Below are 12,751 nucleotides of genomic sequence, written 5' to 3'. Positions count from 1 at the left end.
TTCCATCTCCTTCATAGTAATTTTGTTGCCTGCTTATTGATTAATTAAGTTTATGTATTATGTTATGTATATATAGTATGTCTCTACAATCTATAAAAGAGGGAGTTCCCCACTTTTCACCAGGATTTGTAATAGAAATACAAGTAAATAACTATTTATGTCAGTTTTTTTTAAACTTCTTCGACGACTATAAAATATAACCTTTTCATAATTATTTTTGTAAAATATTAGTAAAAATCAATTCATTAATTTTAATTGAAAATATAGGCTCAAATCTGATTTATATCAAATATGTATTGTTTTGTTTCAAAGCTTTTGTCATTTTCAAAGTAATTTATTTATTCTTCTATGATAAATGTCCTTGTCTCTATTGGAGAAAAATTGGGACGGTTGATTTTTACAATCATCTTCTATTGAGTCTAATTTTTCACCTCCAAAATCATTTGAAATTCAAATAACCTAAACAGCATATTTTAAAGAAAAATGATGCACAATTGACTTCTTATATTATTAGAGCTATAAATACTATTCACACTTTATCGTGTATCCTGATTTTTTGCATTCATCAAAGAAAATATATAAAATATAGAGTTTTTTTCTCATTACTAGTGCTAACTTTTAATGCAATTTAAAACCCTAGTCAACAAATTTTTCCCTTTAGATTGACAAGGTATTTTGCCATTGTCTTTCTTTCAACAAACATAATAATTACTTACGTAATCCAAAAAATTTACTTTTGTGGCCTACAAGAGAGCAGCAATTCCCTTAGTATCAATCAGTCCAAATCGTTAAATAATTATACTAATATATTTTATTCAAGCAAAAATTGAAATAGCTTTTAATTTTTAATTTTTTTATTTATATTATTATTTTTATTGTTATGACGCAAAGTATTATTTAAAGAGTTTACTGACATTTAAAAAAAGGGTTCTTTTTTCGTTGTTATTTGAATGTACTTTGATTCTGAAAAAGATACATAAATAATTTTCTGTTTTTTTAACTATGAAAATATGTAGTTATAAACTTTATATTTAATCTTTTGTTTTATTCAGACCTTTTAAGATGAAAAATGACAATAACTCGTAGTAATTGATAAGCACAAAAGGAAATTTTTTGGATTACAGAGATTATTTCTATGTTTCTCAAGTAAAAAGCAACGGGCATAAAAAAATGGAAATTTTAAAGGCTTTTTAGAAGTGCTTTGATTATAATATCCTATCTTTCTTAAGACCATATAACATTAATGAGTTGCATTGCTACAACGCAAGATCTTCAATACTAAAGCCGTCTATTGAAAAAATAATGTATATACATGTATTACATACACCTAATATTAAACCTATGTATTGAAATGAAGTGAACACAGGTTTTTGTATGTTTTTATGTAGTATGTAATATTAGTTTTTCCCTATTTATTTCTGCCTCGTTTTTGTTTTATTAAAACTAAGTATCGACATCTCCATGAATTATAATACACACATAAATGTGTGCGTGCTAAAAAACATTTACCAAACTGCTTCAGTAACGTGATATTATTATAGTTCATTATTAATAATAATAAAATACTACATAGAGTAGTGAGTATTATGTATGTACTGCCTACTGTTGGAGTAAAACAAGGAGGGTTCATACTTTGTAAAAATATACATATATTTAACTTACACATACAGCTCTAACACCTTTTTACCACCATACACAATATTTGAATGTCTTTATTGTGATGTTCATAAATTTTTGAAAATTCATTTCCACTTTTTTTATATTTATGTATATGTACATATTGTCAAAATAATTACATCTCCTATTTGCTACCCTTTTTGTCATTGTATTTGAGAATATGAACATACATGGGTGGAGTTGGAAACTTATAAAAGGGAGCAAATTAGATTTATTTATATAAAATATATATGTTCATAATAAATTTTGAGGGTCAAGGGTGTCTGCCCCTTATCCCTCATACAAACTCCGCCTACGTTAATGTATTAGTGTTGTTCGGTATACTGGTTCTCCAGTGGTACCAATGGGATACTGCCACATTTTAAACGGGACAATATTAAACTGCTATGGAAACTGGTACTTGAAGCATCATAATGTACTAGCAATGACGTAACTCTTACATATGTTAGCTTCCCCTCCCCTCCCCCCACCCCAAAAAAAACACAATAATATTATGTGAAGTATTATTAATGCAAATGGTCCTCAACCTGGACTGGAATGGGGAGGGGGGGGGGAAGAGGTTTAAATAATAATAATAAGCGTGAATCCACTATCTTTTGTCTCTTAGTGGCAAATCAGTTCTTTTAATAGCATGCCTGGAATGTGGCATTCACCTATACTGATAAATTCATACTTCAAGTAGGACTCCTGTTACTGCCTTCTAAAAACATTATTTTTTTTCATTAAAATTAATTGTGCCTATTCCAATTTGTAAGAAACTTTTTAAAGAAGCCTTTTTCTTACTCATTTTGCTACCTGCGTTTCATTTTGATATGCCAGTTAGGAGAATACAGTAACTTCAAAATAAAAGGTTTTTAAGAGCAATAACTTAGAATGTGTTTACACTTCTGAAGTCTTTATAGAACAAAATTTGACTTAGGCTTTTATCTATTTAGAGATTAGGGAAGCAAGAACTATCGAAACGATGCCTCTCGTATTAGTAACAGAACTGATCGGGGTACTGATCCATTTAATGCGGTACTATAACAAATTGATATGACAACCCTATTCTTGAAGCGCTATTACGCCATAAACAAATTGCTCTGTTGATGACGTAATCCCCCAAGTTTATGAGCTGGAAAAATTCTATATTATAAAAGACAACATAAGAATGAAAAAGAGGATATAAAAATATTCATTAAGTTTTTGATCCTGTTGCCTTTTTTTACCTAAGAAAAATAATTATGTATCAAAATACCAATACTAATTTTGCTACCGGAACAAAACAATTGATATCATGACATCACTAGTATTTACATCATATTTTTTACCTTGGAAATAGTTTTTATGCTTATTAATTATGTATTTATACGTTTATTATACACATGTAGAATAAAAAATGTCTCCACCCGTTTTAATTTGACAAATTATTAATATTTGCTTAATAGGTACAAATATAGTCAAGTCCATTATTTTATTTTTTTACCGATGTAATACAAAAAGTTCGAATCAACTTAATCGAAAATGTTATACTGTTTTTTTTGTGAATATACAGTATACATACGTCTAATGTCAACACAAAATCAATTTCAAACAGAAATCAACAAATAACAGACATACTTATTGTTTTAACTTATCATCATAATAATAGATGTCCCAAAATGTCATTAAGATCAAACATGGAACTTCACGTCGTAATCTTTATTGTATCTCCCAGCCTTTTCTCCTAGAAAAAACTTAAAAAGGCCTAAATTTATTTGGTTGTTAGTTAATTCTCCCCAACTATGGAATTATTTTCCAATAATTCCTTGGATTAAATCACTTCTTTACAAGAAAAGTGTTGTACTTAACAAATTATCGTTAGAAACACTGATTTGGGGAAAATAAACTCAAAATTTCAAAAACAAAGAGTATATTAACCTTTAATTGCAGTGTTTAAAGTTTGCCCGTATGTTCTTACATGTTGACCTTAATCGATAAATCTTGCTCCTTTAAACATGAATATTTATAAAATATTTGATAGAACTAAGTTATTGCTAGGAAAAATATGGCTTTTTAAATTCAAATCGGAAAATAATTTATGTCAAGTGTCTACCTTTAATAGGTTTACCCATATGAGATCATACACCAAATATAATTTAGAATGAAGTAAACTTCAAAATGAATATGATGTCACTGGCATGAAAGCAATAAAATGGAAATGTGATGTCACAACTTAAATAAATATAAATAGAAGATAATAATTAGTTGAAGAATACCAATTATGTAATCCAGGTTTATTTTTGATAAATATCATTCTTTAGAACTTACTTTTGTGTCATATGTTAGTAAACTTAAATAGTTTGTTAAAACATAGATCTAACATATCAGTAAACTAAATTCATTCATACCATAAGAATATAAGTGATGAAACCTTTACCTTTGGAAAAATGCGATATTATTTGAATGTAAGTATTGTATATCTATGTATACGAATTTATTTGCAGGTTATGTCAAAAAACGAATATATTAAAGGATAAGTATTAATTACCCAGAGGGAAATACCTGAAATTAATGATAAATGACACTATTTCAGACTATATATTTATTTGTTATAGAACTGCACTACAATAAATCAATGAGTGTGTTTGTTTTTACCTTTCACTTGACTGGTTTTATTATGAGTCACAAATATCTTCATTGCAGAGTATACTATATAGATAGGTATGACCAGGTTTAATAATTATTTCGTTTGGCAGTTCATCCATCAATTTGATATAAATGAATTTATTTAAACCACTTTTCAATCTTTAATATTTCACATTATATTTTTATATTTAGAAGGTATTGTCTATATTAACTAGCAATGACGATATTAAAAGCCTTCCTGATTTTTATGAGCGTTGTAAATTATAATCAACTTTTGTATGAAAAAAAAAAAAATAAACGTGAAATAAACCTGACAATTGGATTTTTTTTGAAGGAGTGTAAGTTAGCTGTCATAACAATTCATTAGATTATATTCTAGCTGTTAATAGAGGAAAGAAATCAACTCAGATTCTACTAAATATCTATCAAGGACATAGGCAGGAATTGTTCCAGTTTCAATCTTTAATTCTATTCTGGGTCCAAGAAGTAATAATACTTATAACTAGTATAACTTATCGGTGGCATATTTTAACTATCCCTTTTTTTAAAAAAGTTAGAAACATAAGGAGTTATTTTTCTTTTTCTAGACTAATTTCAATTTAATTTCATTCCTGAGGAGGGAATTTTCCTTTTTCACTACATACAAGTTATCATTTATGTATACAAAAATGATTTGAAGATTTGTGCCTGCTGATAGAAGGCGTAGAGTAACACTAAAGATTTGTGGCAGAGTTATAATTGTGAGTCCTTGTTGAACACAGAGTAGAATTGAGGATCGATATTCGAGTAATTCTTCGTTATGCCCTTGTTTATTTCCTTATCCCCCTCACAGTTTCTTGTTGCATATATAATGAAACGTCATAACAGCTAATTTGCTCTCCTCAAAAACATTCCTCAAGTTGTCAGGATCCCTTACTTGGTGTTTTTTGTCCCCCCAAACGGCTAACGATTAAAATCAGCGGTTATAACCCTCCAAAAATTATCAATGTTACTATATGTCGTTCTTGCACACTTGGCGTTTATATTTTGACTTTATTTTCTAAAAAATTAATTAATATTGATAACCTTTTTTGAAAAATAATAAAAAAAAACTATTCAGATTGCCAAATATAAAAATTGTAAGCTTCATTTTTACTATTAACCATGATCACAATTAAATCAATAATTTTATATTAAAAAATTGTTGATACTTACTTTAATTATAATATGTGTACTCCATATCCATTCTACATATAGACAGCTTTTATCATCTAAGAATTTGACTTATTTTGGTTCCAAAGCTTGTATTTATAATAATATAATGTGTCTCAAATTGTATGAATTAACATCAAAATTAACCATCTAAATTGTATTGCGTCTAAGTGATATTTACTAACAGTCGTGCACTTTTATAACACACAAGATTCAAAAGTTTTCGAAATTTTGCAACTGGACATTATTGGAAGAATGAGAAATCTACATATTAATTAGAAACTATAAATATATATATTGATCAAGAGATATTGTTCGACATAAAAAAGTTATAATTAATATAAAATTTTTCAAAATTGAAACATTTTGCTAGAAATTCCATCATTATTTACAGGATACTTTTTTCTTAAAAAATATTCCAGAGAATAAATAAATATCTATTAAGTATCAGATTTACATTTTTTTTTCTAAATAATGAAAAATCCCTCTACAATACATTTTGTGCATATATTACTTTACTGGGTAGTACTTTTCTCTATTATACTCCTTCCCCCTTCCAGAGTATATAGACATTGTAGGCCATACTCTTTGTAAATATGAGTATCTTCTTGACGTACTCTGGGCATTGTCTGGCGTAAGCAAATTCGATAAGGGTGTTCCAACGGTTAACCTATATCGTAAATACTTGTTTTGATTTAAAAGTTGTGCAACTTACTTAAAGCGAAGGCTAAACCTCTTAATTTAAAATTAAAATAACCGAGTAAAATGTTTTCTTTATTGTTTAAGATGTAGCTAAAGATGGTCTGGATTTACCTGAACGACCTAGTACAATTATCGAAAGAATAAAATTCATCAAATTATGTTATAAATGGGTACATTTACTTATTTCGTTCGTACTAAATTGGACATGGAATAACCCACATGTTATATGAAGCTACAAAATAATTAAATAATATTAATCTTTAATGTATGAAATACAAAAATGTATTTATAATAAATAAATGTCAAGCGTTTGCATAAGGTGTGCAAAATAATTAAATGCCTATAAAATGATAGACAGTAAACACCATTAAACAGTTGCTCAAATCATTTTTATTTTGTTACCATTAAGCACTAACATAATTAAAGCAATTTTTAGAGTATATATAAATTAAACTTCTAAAATGCATGCAGCTTGCAATGGGGAGAAGTGATTGAATATATTTGTATATTCAGTATGACTAAGCAATTTTATTGCAATTAATGTCTTATTAAAGTAAATTCTGATAGAGTAATAATACGATAAACAATAAAAAGGGGAAAACCAAATAATATAGCGTGATGATGAATCAATAACGTGGAATCTGTAGAGTTGGGATCTAGAGTATGAACATAGAGCAATGAGAATAAGTACTCTGGCACCCTGCATTTTTACTTAAATACTCTATTATTATCACAAAAAGAAACAATAACGCGATAGGATAGAATGATAATCATAAGAAATGTTTTTTGTTAATTAATGATCAAAACTTTGTTTACTTTCACAAACAAAATAAATTATATATTTTATTTTATGGGGAAATAATTTTAAAAATATATGGCAAAAGTATTGGCACCCCTTTAATTAGTCCTCAATTGTGTAATCTTTATTTTAGACAGCTTCAAATAATCTATAATTATAATTTACAATTAAGTTCAAACAAGTTTCTTTGATAATTTTGGGGTTTCTGCCAAGAACACGCTTTTTTAACTCACACTAAAGATTTTCAAAAAGAATTGAGGTCTGGATAACGAAGGCTAGTACAAAACCTTAATCTTACTCCTTTGAAGCCACGAGGATGCAAATTTGCTGGAATGCTTTGGGTTATTGTCCTGTTGGAATAACATGTCATGACCAAGGCCTAACCTTTATGCAGAAGATTACAAATTTTAGTCTAAAGTATTGTCATAATCCTCTTCTTTTCATTCTCCCATTTACTTCATTACTTTTGGAAGAAAAACAGCCTCGAAGCATCATTCCATCATGATTTTCTATAAGTATTGGGTTACGAGAAGAGAAGGCCTCTCCAGATTTACTCAAAACGAACTGTATAAAGCTTTGACACCAAGGCTAAATTTTTGTTTCAACCGATAACAATAATATTGACCAGAACGTCAACATCAAATATCCTTTTCCAATTTTTATATGGTAAACTTTATTCTTGATCAAAAATGTTCGAGGTTTAAGTCACGGCGTCTTACTTGGGCGTTGCCGATGCCAGGCTTCTTTGAGATGCATTCTAGATATCGTTCTTCGTGAAACAACAAACCCAAATCTTCTCTGAATCATCTAGAATCCCCGTATATTTGTTCTGGGATTAATTTCAACTTTCCTGGTCACTTTCTTGCAAGTGAGGAGATAGTTTTTATGACAGACCAGTTCTTTTATTATTACAAACTTCCCCATGTATATTGCGTACAATTATTTTAGGAACATCTAGTATCTTGGAAATCAATTGGTATCAACAGCCTTGCTTAAAAAATTGAACAATCGTCTCTCTGACTTTAGCACAATATTCTTTGGTCTTAGCCATTTTAGAAAATAATGAGGAAGTTCAACCCATCGAAAAAGATTATCAAAGGAAGATTTACAGTACTCAGACTAAAGAAGATAATGACTTTAATGATTTTTTTATTTGAGTAAAACATATTAAAAGTTATAATATAGACTCAGATGAAAAAAATACAACAAATACAATGAACAAAGCGTGCAAATAGCAGAAAATTCTGAGAGTGTCAATACTTATGTACATACTAGTATCTAAATAATCATATCAATATTGATAAAACGCTATCTAATAACTTCATTTAGTTTTTTTTAATAAGCAGTAATTATCATATATAACATGGAAGATTAAAATATGATAGGAAAAACAAAAAAATATATGGGGTGGCAATAAATAGGTGCATGTCAGTATGTAATTATTATTTGAATTAAGATTTTCAATTCAATAAATATTGAATGCTGACCTTAATTACGAATTTGAATTGTTCCTAATTTTCTGATTTTCAAATTGGTATTATAAAATTAGTTATAAAATAAGAATTTGGGTAAGCGTATGGTCTTTCAAAAATATTTATTAAATTTTCCTTACAAAATGGGTAGATTTAAGAAAAATAACATTGATATATGGGAGTATACCATTTTAGTATTTTAGTCCAAACACCTAAATGTTTCTCTTTCCCTTCATTTTACTGTGTAATCTTGTTACTTACATAATAAAATATATGAAAAGTGTAATTCAAAAATGGTTATATTTTAGTTTATTGCTTTTTTGGCATTCAATGGTGTGTTTTATATATACTTTTTATATTAAAGCTAAAAAAACTATTTTGGAAAAATTTAAGACCAAAGAGGCAAGGTATAGGACATACTTAGATCCATAAAATATAAATTTCTAGCTTTTCACATCCTACAGCATGAGAAAAAATGCAAAAATGTATTAAAATTCTAAAATTATATTTTTGAATAGGTCTAATGTTATTAGTATTTACCCAAACTTTCATTTTTGGATATTCTTATTTTAATTAAATTATTAAAGAAAAAATCATGTAATTTGATGCTTAAAATTTCGTACTCAACATTTTAAAGAGTTTGACTGTTTGATAAAGCTTCTATTCATTACTCATTTGGCCATAATTGCTCGTTTAATGGATATCGAAAATGGGTATATAATACTTTTTTATAAAAAGTATAAATATGAATGTTTAAAAATATTCTCCTTAAAAAATATATACAATTGATAATATCTGAGGGATTTTAAAAAATATTTAAAAGTAGCTCAATGGCTCTCAAGTAATTTTATTTATCTTAAATGGTTAATTTTACTAAAAATCTGTAATGTTAGATATACGGATCAAATTTTTTGTAAATAATGTAAAATTTTGAAAGTTAAAGACATGAAGCACCTCTAAATATTCATAAAAGGGGTTATATTGTATTTTCTTTTAACACTTTTAAAGTTCCATAACTTTATTTTTTTATAAAAAATAAAATTTTGGTCACCCTACTGTACATGTTATATTGAGTTTATGTTAACATTATAGTTTAATTGTATGTATTAATAAAGTTTCCATTTAATCTAAAATATCAAACTGGTTTTCTTTCAATAGTGAAAATAATGCACTTTTAGCATAATGCAGCTGAAAAGGCATGTTTATATCAGAAGCAGATATATTATATTTATATAATACTATAGATTAAAAGTGGCTTGTTTAAAACAAAGGGAAAAATAATATATTTTCACTTATGGGTATAAAATCAATGAATAATGAATGATATAATTGGCATTTTCTTTATTCTCCAAAAAAGTTATATGACAAATTTACGTAACACTATGTCGAACGATCTTCATCATTTTAAATATATTAGTCCTTAAATTAGTTTGATGTTGTCGTATCCACCAATATCGCATTCCAAGAAAATAATCTGTAAATAAAATATTTTCAAAAATTGTTAATAAGTAAGATTTTTACTTTTTATTAAGTAATGATTCACTTTACTTTTTGATGTGTACACACTATACATATGTAAATTACATGAAACTGTAACAATGTATGTAAAAAAATTAATAAAGAACGACACAAGTTTTTGCAATAAGGTTTTTGCATTACGAATAAAAAATAAAGGGGATATAAGTTTTATATAGGTATGATACTTTAATACAAAATACAAATGTATTATTCGTATTAAGCATTAGTATTTTTTATGTTACATATATTATTACAAGCTCAATATGTTTGCTTTTTTATTATTTAATTTTACATATTTTGTAGGAATTAATTATTTCATCAATGCATTATTATAACATGAAGAGACTTTTTATAAACTAAATTAAAATTTGATTCCATATTTCCATGTCTACATATATCTAAGTTTACTTATATAAACTAATTAACTAACATATTTAATAGTTTACATAAATATATTTGGACAATATGCAAATAAAATAAATTGTTGCTTATGTCTTAAATAAGACTTTATCGATATTGAATTGTTTTATACCAAATTCCCAATACTCCCTCCAAATAAACATTTATAGCATAGTTACAAGAAATCAAACCTTTTGAGTATTATAGTTGAATTCAAGGCTGCTTTATTTTTCCTTTTTATTCATTGGCAGTCTGGCATGACTAGGTTTTTTTTCTCGATGATAATTAGCAAATGTGGCAAATCAACACAAAAACAAGCTTATCTCAAAATTGAGTTGGGATGAAATTTTGTATTCTTTGACGAATTATCATCCATAATTAAAATCAAACAAATCGGATTAACCTTAAAAAAAAAGTTTTAACAATGACAGTATGACAAATTAATTGAAAGGGATTATATCAGAGAGAAATTCAATATCATACAACAAATGAAGCTTCTTAACTACTTTTGAAATTTTGTCGAATATCTCAATGTATACCAGAATTGAATCACATCGTCTCTAATTGACCGAAAAAAATATATAAAATATTGTTATGCATGATGTAAAGAAACTCATGATGTGATGTGGATTAAATTGACTTTTTATATCATACTTCTTATAATTATACAACTATAATGACATTTTGACGTTATTTTTTTATGTGTGAGTTCATTACATCATACTTGATGGAACAATAAATAATAACAATAAATTAAAGTTTTAAATTAATACGTCAATAATCAATTCACATCATTTCTGATAATGTTTTGCATTTTGTTTGCATAGTATTAGTATTACCCACAGATAAATAAGATAACAAAGCTTTTAAAGATTGTAAGCAGATACAATTATACTCACATATTTTATGTACATATATATTTCAATCTCTTTATCACTTATATCTACCTAGTTTGGTGAGTTTCATTGTATGTCGTACCTACGTTCGTATTTTATGGGAGATTTCACAAAGGAAATAAATCTTATAGCAGTTCCTTAATCTCTTTTATTTATAAGTTTCTTACTTTTTGCACGTACTAAAATAATAAGTTGAATTTTATATATCATAAAGGGCAGTCCTGAATTACAGCTCCATTAACTTGAGAGTTATTGTGTATAATCAGAAATATAACAACAGTTAGCATGATGAGCCCATACACTCACTGTTAATGAAGTGTAAGAAGGAACCAAGATGGTTTTGACCACTTTTGGGAAAAAATATTTGCCCTTCATCTTTTCCATATCTTATTTTTCTCGTTAGTTAAGGTCAAGCACAGACCAATGCATAGTAAAATAAATGGTATGTACTTTTTTAGCCTGCTCAATTTTTTGGAATTGGATATCTAAAGAATGCATTTTCTTTTCAACAGATGTTGTCGTTATCATTTAAATTCTAACTAGTAAACTTATTTTCCTACTTATAAAAGATGGAAATAACATTGAAGATTCGTTACAGAATTATAATTGTAACTCATTGTTGGACTCCGAGTAAAATTAAGGGCATAGATTGGAGTAATTCTGACTAAATACTCTGGTTTATTTTTCTCCGCCTCCGATGACACAACAGATTGTAGCTGATCTAACAAAACATCATGACAGCTAAGTTTTTCAAATTTTCAGGGTTACTATGTTAATTTTTAATTTCTTTTTTTTTAACATACCCAAATTACACCCAATTTTCACCACTACAATTGCAGTTTCCAGGCTTGCCAAGGATTCCTTGATGTCAACCGCATGGGCTACGTTAGCAAAATACTCTGAAAGACGTAGTGTGTGCCACCTTGTTCAAAGTCACTGACATTGAGTCAGATATTGGTCAATTGTACGACAATATAAGACCTGTAAAAATATATACCTAAGTAAATACAAACCATCATTTGACATTGATTTTTTTGATTGGGCTTTCATTTTGAAACACCCTGCATATGTTAATTAAGAAGTGATACTACGATGCCCAAATGCATTGCATACTTAAAGGAACGTTTATTCACCCATAAATACAAGAAAAAATAAATCCAATTACTATATCTTTTACATATATTTTTCGCAAAATAAGTAACGAAAATTACTTTTTTTTTTTTTTTAAACATTGAATATATTTTGTCAACATTTAATGTGTGTAGAAGCAACATGTATCAAGTTCTGTTTGTATGCAAAACAATAATGCAAATGACAATACATATATATAGTAATGCGATATAAAATGCATTTGTGAATTATGTGACTAAATCTTTAAATACTTAATCATAAAAATCCATCAACCAAAAAATACACATAATAGTCTCCTTATCTAAGATAATTTTAGTTTTGTTTTTTTCATGATAGATGATGGTGACATTTGAAAAAGA

Source organism: Lepeophtheirus salmonis, chromosome 5 (assembly GCF_016086655.4).
Source record: "Lepeophtheirus salmonis chromosome 5, UVic_Lsal_1.4, whole genome shotgun sequence".
Taxonomy (NCBI): Eukaryota; Metazoa; Arthropoda; class Copepoda; order Siphonostomatoida; family Caligidae; genus Lepeophtheirus; species Lepeophtheirus salmonis.
Note: the sequence above shows the minus strand (reverse complement) of the source record.